Genomic DNA, 7,137 nt, shown 5'->3' on the forward strand with positions numbered 1-7,137 from the left:
CCAGAAAGATCAAACCATAATTACAAGCTTGGAATTTTCAATCCCACTCCCTCTTCTCTGGGGAAGTTTTGGGAAGGGGCTAGAGACTGAGTTAATAATTGCTCATAGGTATGAGTGATGAAGCCTTCATAAAAATCTCCAAAGTACAGGGGATTCAGAGAGTTTCTGGATTGGTAAACACACCAACATGTGGGGAGGGTGATGTACCCCAACCACACAGGCTGCATTTAAGACCCTGTACCTCTCCCATGTATCTCTTTATCTGACTGTTCATCTGTATTCTATATCATATTCTAATTACATAATAAACTGATAAATATGTGTTTCCCCAAGTGAAGTCATTGTAGCAAATTATCAAACCCGAAAAGAAGGTTGGGAAAACCCCGGTTATATAGTCGGTCAGTCTGAAGTACAGGGAACAACACCAGACTTGTGATTGGCATCTGAAGTGAGAGATGGGGGGCAGTTTTGTGGAACAAAGCCCTTAACCTTTGGGACCTGACACTAACTCCAGGTAGTATGAAATCAGAAAGAAACCAGAAAGCTGTACTGTCTCTTATTTTGCCCCACCTCAAGCTCTACTCAGATCATAACTTCCAAACCTGAGCAATCAGTAGATCTTGATTATTGAGATTCTCCATCAAGAAGACTTTTGAGTAATGTGCAAATAAGATCAGAATTGCAGTACAAGATTATTAACCTGGTAATGTTTTAAGTGGTCAGGAAAGAGAGAGAAGGAAGTTGACAACCAGTGAGCAGATACTGCAGCGCTAATGACAAGTGAGGTATACAGCAGGAATGGGAAGCAGATGACAGGTAGAGATCTACTCCAAAGAACTCAGAAGTAGATTGCTTTCAGGGGACACAGTGGGAAGGGGTTTAAAGTCGGAATCTGCCAATTTGTCATTCCAGGTACTTGTCTTCCAATGTTGTCTTTGTAGATACTCGTTTCTCTGCCACTCCATAGGATTTTGGCAAGGCTGCCAAGTTGCAGGACTCTGCCTTTGGAACACATGAGCAAGGACATGACTATGTGCATTAGCAGTTGGGGCCACCAAGTGCAGGTTCAATGATAGTACTTCATTCTCTTAGGTACAGTGACCCAGTCTGGGTCAGTTTGAGCCATTTTCTGAGACTTTTCAATTTGGAGCTGAAGGAGAAGGAGTGTAACTTTTTGGAAGTATGTGAATGAGGACTGCCAGCAAGCCTTTTTTTTTTTTTTTTTTTTTTAACTGCATGGAGAGCACCTGTCTATAGTGGGAAAGAATGATGGCAACATAGATAAGTGGACAAAGGATGCATAGGGCAATCAGTTGAGTTCCTGAGTCCCGTCAAACTGGAAGTGACATCACTTCCTGGACTTTCCTGCTATGGAGTCCAATAAATCTCTTATGTGTAAGCTAATTTGAGTTGGGTTCTGCCACTTGTAATCAAAACGAGTGTGAAAGAAGGAAGGAAAGAAAGAAAAAGAGAAAGGAAGGAAGAAAGAAAGAAAGAGTATGCTCTTCCTATTAGAAATAGACTTAATAAACACTTAAGAGTTCACAGCAAATTCAATGAAATGAATGCTTAAAGCACATTAGTGTCTAAGAAATATTTATTAGCAAACAATGGACAAATCAAAGGTGTTAGGAGAATGTCCAAGAAACCAGTTTTGCTCATTTTTGTTTTTTTCCATTCTGACACTGGTAGTTTTTGCTTTTGAAATTTTAAGAGGAAGAAAAACAGATGTGTCAGTCAAGAGAGAAGGAATTGATTGAGAGGCAGTAAAAAGATGTAGGGGAACAGAGTGATGCAAAAGGAAATGTGGAGAGATGGCACGGTGTAGACCCGGCTGTCATCTGGGAGGCAGGGGACATGGGTCCCAGCCCTGGCTTTGCCACTATAGTTCCATCTACTTGGGTAAACCACTTTGACTAGTTGTAATTTCTACATCTGAAAAATAAGGAAGCCTGGAATAAAGGATGATGAAGACCCCCGGGTTCTAACAGTTTAACATTCTAGTATAGCCCCTATTTCTGCCAGAAAAATGAAGGAAGCAGAGGAATTGGATTGGATTCACAGTTGTCCAGAGAATGACCTCAGGTTTCCCAAGAAGTCCAGCTTGGATGTCAACTGTGCTGACACACTCACAACAGTCTCAAATCATCCCATGGACAATTGAGGCTCTGACTTTCCCTTGGAGGGGACAAAACATGGTCAACAATTATTGGGCTTGGAGTGGAAGTAGATTCAAGGCAGGGGGCCCCGTTTATAATTCATTAAATAATTCATCTAATTCCTTAGTCAGAGAGGGCAGGACCAACCTAGTCTCCCTCTTCTCTCCCCACCCTTTTCCTACCCACTGAGGAATCCTGACCCACACTAAATCCTATCCAGAGGAGCAAACCTGGAAGCCATCCAACCTAGGAAGTGCAGCCTACTTGGCAGAGACCTGAGCTAACCAGTTTCGCACAGGAAAATTCAATAGCCTGCTATTATCACAGCCAGGGAGGCAGTGGGAGGGGCTGTCCGTCCCACCTATCACAGCGGTTTGAGGGGAGAAGGAGAAATCAGAATGGGCAGAAGAGGCAAATAAACAAACAGGGAAAGGAAGCATTATAGAAGGTGCTCCTGCCCAAAAAACTGAAGGATACTCTGTGAGAAGAAAGAGTTTTCTTCTAATTCTTTTAAAACTGTTTTCTCCATCTCCACCAAAATGGTCAGGAAGATGTCTCTCAGTTCTTAGAGCTCTGAAAAGACTTGGTACACGGTAGGCACTTAATAAAACTTACTGAGTGAAAAAAAAAATCAATGAATAGATGGACAAATCTGTTTGTCTCCATGTTTACTCTTTGCAATATACTCCATGGAAGAGAAGACATGATAAGGACAGAGGACCCTTGAAGGCTCGGCTGGAGCTGGTAGTCTGCACTGTGGATATCCAGGCAGAGTCATAATGGGTCACATCACACAGAGGGTGTTTCCTTCAGTCAATGAGCAATTGTTAAAATAACATGCCCCTTTGGGCCCAGGCCCATGTAGATGCTAGTCCTGGACTTCTCCTAACCAAAGGGACAGTGTTAGCCTGTATAGGGCAATGATAAGAGCCATATAAATTGATAAATAGCCTTATGTAGGGAGAACTATAATTGCAATTAAACATCAAAGAAAAGAGAGATGAGTGGGGGCTGGAACAGCCTAGAAAAACTCCATTGAAGTGGGATTTGACCTTGATGCAGAGAACAGGTGAATGTTCATTGATTTGGGAGGAACTTGGATTAACATTCTGAACTCTGATCCCATCTGAGTCATCATCACAGTGTTATTTTCCAGATGCATGGCCAAGCCCCCTTCCAATTTGCCTACCATAGTCTGCGTGGCAGGCGAGATTTCCATCACCATTGGAGCAGAGGGGGGCCTCACAAAGAGCAGTGCAATTTGAGTGCTGATGAGGCCAACAGGTTTGATTCTGAAGGTTATTATTGATGCCAGCCTCTAACCTAGACATATAAATTTGCTGCTTCAAATGTTCCATCAGGAGAATCAGCTGGGGAGCACTAATCCTAAGTGAAACCATCTTTATTACAAAGGACGAAACGACAACACCATATCGTTTAACTGCTGAACTTTACAATGAAACACAAGGCGGCTTTAAAGTTCTCTGCCTGTAATGCCATGGTTTAAGCAGTTAATCTTATTTTAGCTGAATGGCATGTTCATTACAGCAAATAAGTAGGTAATAAGTGGGATTACTGAAAGGAAAGATAAATTAAGCCAGTTATGGGCATCATGTTGATTTTTTTTTAACTGTCTGGTTTAACTTGTATTTTTCAACAGTCAGATCTAATATATACTCATCTTAGCAGAGATTAAGTAGATGGGACCCTTGCCCAGAAAAGGTATTATATACAACTTAAGATGCTAGTTTTAAGGGCAGCAATCCATGATACTCAGAACTGCCTCCAGCCTAGAATCTTCAGGGCTTAACCTAGAAGGTTCCTGAATGGTACAATGGCAGTTCTCTCTTTCCATTAAATATGTTTTCACCATTTATGCTTCTCCAGGGCAGCTGAAGGACTTTTCTTTAAGGTCTCAAATAGGGGCACCTGGGTGGCTCAGTGGGTTGAGCCTCTGCCTTCGGCTCAGGTCGTGATCCCAGGGTCCTGGGATTGAGCCCCACATCGGGCTTTCTGCTCTGCAGGTAGCCTGCTTCCTCCTCTCTCTCTGCCTGCCTCTCTGCCTACTTGTGATCTCTGTCAGATAAATAAAGAAAAAATCTTTAAAAAAAAAAAAAGGTCTCAAATATCCTTCTGGGTAGAACTGCTACGAAGACATCTTTTAACATAATGTATAGTGCAGGAATGCATTTTATCTCATTTACATGTGTTTTCCTCAAGAAGGCATTACTCTTCCTCCAAATGCCATTCACTGAACTAGGAAGATGAGAGGAAAGGGAGATGTATAGTCCCGGAACTGGGGAAGATTACAATTGAGTCAGGAGAGCAGGGATAATAGTCACCAATATAAGGCCCCTAGGAAACCATGGGAGAGGGTGTTCAATTGAGTGCCAGCCGCACAGTGCCGTCCATAAGGGGAAAAAACGAGTGTCTACTGAGGGATATGACGTACTGGATATTGGGCATTGGACTGTAGACTCTTGGTATACTTACTCTCATTTAATTTGCACAATAATCTTGTGAGGGCAGTATTACTACCTCCCATTTTCACAGCCCTCCCAAAGTGAAGGCCCAGAGAAGAATGGCTTGCCCAAGTCAGGGGAAAAACGGGAGTTTAAGCCCAGGTCTGATTGATCCTAAAGCCCTTGCTTTTTCTTTCATGGCAAGCTGCTTCCTTAAGAAATATGAAGAGTCAAGAGCAGAAGAAAATCCTAAAAGATGGAATGAAAGGAATGGAACTGGATCCGAGTCAGAATGTGTCTTCAGTCCAACTTAAAAATCACAAAGTTCTTGATCAGTACCTAGTTGACAATCCATTCTACTTCGAGGAATGGCCTAAAGAAATAAACTTTTCAGATAATGCAAAGACCTTAAAACATTTCGACTCCAAAAATAATCCCTTCTTGACTTTTATGCCATTGTTCTGTTTTTATTCTATTCATTCTCATATATATTAATGAATATAGAGAGAGCATATATAGACATCTCAAAGAATATTTTTATTGTATGCAGTCATTATTATTTAAATTTATCCATATATTTTACCCTTCACATCAATCTTATCTTCCAATACCTCTGAGTTTCCATCTAGGTTCACTTTATTTCTGTCTGAAGAACTGTTTTTGGTATTTCCTTGAATATGTAGGCCTGCTTGTGAGAATTTTCTGTTCTTATGTCCAGATGTGCCATTATTTTCCCTTTTAATTTTGAAGAACATTTTTGGCTGGGCATATAACTCTAAATTGTTATATTCTTTTAGCACTTTGAAAATACTCTATTTGTCTTTCTGGCTTTATTTCTTTTGAGAAACAAGCAATAAGTTTAATTGTTGCTCTTTTAAGGGTAACTTACCTTTTCTCTAGCTGTTTTATAAGATTTTCTCTTTGGTTTTTATCTGCTATGAATGTGACTAGGATTTTTTTTTATAATTTTTTTTTTTGGTTTATTTTAAATTCTGTTCAGGCTTCTTAATTTGTTACATTTTTCACCAGTTTTGAAAATTCTCAGCTATTATCTTTTCAAAAATTGCTTCCATCCCATTTTCTTTCTCCTTTGCTTCAGGGAATCTTAACCACATTTATATTAAATCTTATTAATACATCCCTTATACCTCTTATCCACCCCCTACCCAATCTGTATTTCCAAGCTTTTCTCTAAGTTTCCTTCTGGAGAAACTCTTCTAACTTACTTTGAACTAACTCTTTAACAATGCCTTATTTGCCCTAAAACCCTTCTATTAAGTTAATTTCAGCTACCATATTTTTTTGTTTGGGATTTGGTTCCTTTTTATGGCTTTCATAATTGTCAATCTTGTTTTTTGTTTTACCTCTTTAACTGTTGCTTTCTTGAAAACAAAACTATTTCATTTAAAAAAAAAAAAAGTAGGCTCTGAAAACAGAAGTTTAGTCCATTCAGGCCCTCAGTGTCCTAGTGGTAATTCTGTCCTTCTCAATGATGTGGACAATGAATCTCATGCCTGACAGTGCATCCCGATCCACAGTGTTAGCATGGTTTGTGAGATGGTTTCAAGCAAGTGTTCTAGATCCATGTCAGGCCCCAAGGGACTCACACATCACATACATTTATTTGGAGCAGGCACCACTGATCACAATGTTGTCAGCCACCATGGGGCAGCAGATAAGGTCTGGAGAGCAAATGAGGCACTTCAGGTTCTTCAGGTCCAACCCAGTGATGACTGGCTCTGTGTAGTAGGGGCCAATCCATCTCTCATACAAAACGTTGGCCACCATGCCCAGGAAGGTATAAGACTTGATCTGCCGACCTTCCTTCAGTTCATACAGGTTTGGCTGGAACTGGAGGTGCTGGGCAACAGTCTGGACATTGCTGGTGAGCCCAGCCAGGCCTATGTACAGCCAATCACCTATGGGAAAAATCTTCTAGAAGTCCATGGTCGCCACTTGTGGTTAGATGCCAAAGCACCTTTTGGCAGCAATGACCACAGTTCTTCCCATTCATTGTCATGATGTCCCCTCCATTATAGGACATACTAGACATGATTGCTTGGACCTCCTATTGCCATAATTCCAGTCAACTGGCTAAGGCCCTCACTGCCTGTTTTACCTCTTTGGATGTATTAAACTACTGAGCAATTTGCTGTCCAGTAAAATCTTAGAGTTGACAACAAAGAAGCAATCAATGAATTCTAGCCCTACTTATGATACAGAAAGCCTTAAGCACTGCTCCTACAAACTGTTTTGCTTTGTGCAGAGTACAGGAGGAAGAGAAGCAGCCAAAAAAAGTAAGAGGGGAAAAAATTGAAATGTTAACAAAAGCTTAAAGCTTAAAGACCAAGTATGAGCTAGTATGACAAATTAGACTCTCCAGGGGCCATGGATACAAGGGAGTCTGCCCCATTTGCCAGCACTTTCCATAGTCCTCCCTGGGTGTTTGTAAGAAAGACTTGGGGGACAGATCAGAAGGTTTGAAAGAGCCTCCCTTTGGTGAGATGAGCAGATGA

The 7,137-nt window shown here is 41.0% G+C and overlaps 1 pseudogene; it reads right to left on the bottom strand.

Moving 5' to 3' along the window:
• Positions 1 to 6,061: 6,061 nt before the first annotated feature.
• Positions 6,062 to 6,674, bottom strand: LOC132017482 (proteasome subunit beta type-3-like; annotated as a pseudogene).
• Positions 6,675 to 7,137: the final 463 nt, after the last annotated feature.

Source organism: Mustela nigripes, chromosome 5 (genome assembly GCF_022355385.1).
Source record: "Mustela nigripes isolate SB6536 chromosome 5, MUSNIG.SB6536, whole genome shotgun sequence".
NCBI lineage: Eukaryota > Metazoa > Chordata > Mammalia > Carnivora > Mustelidae > Mustela > Mustela nigripes.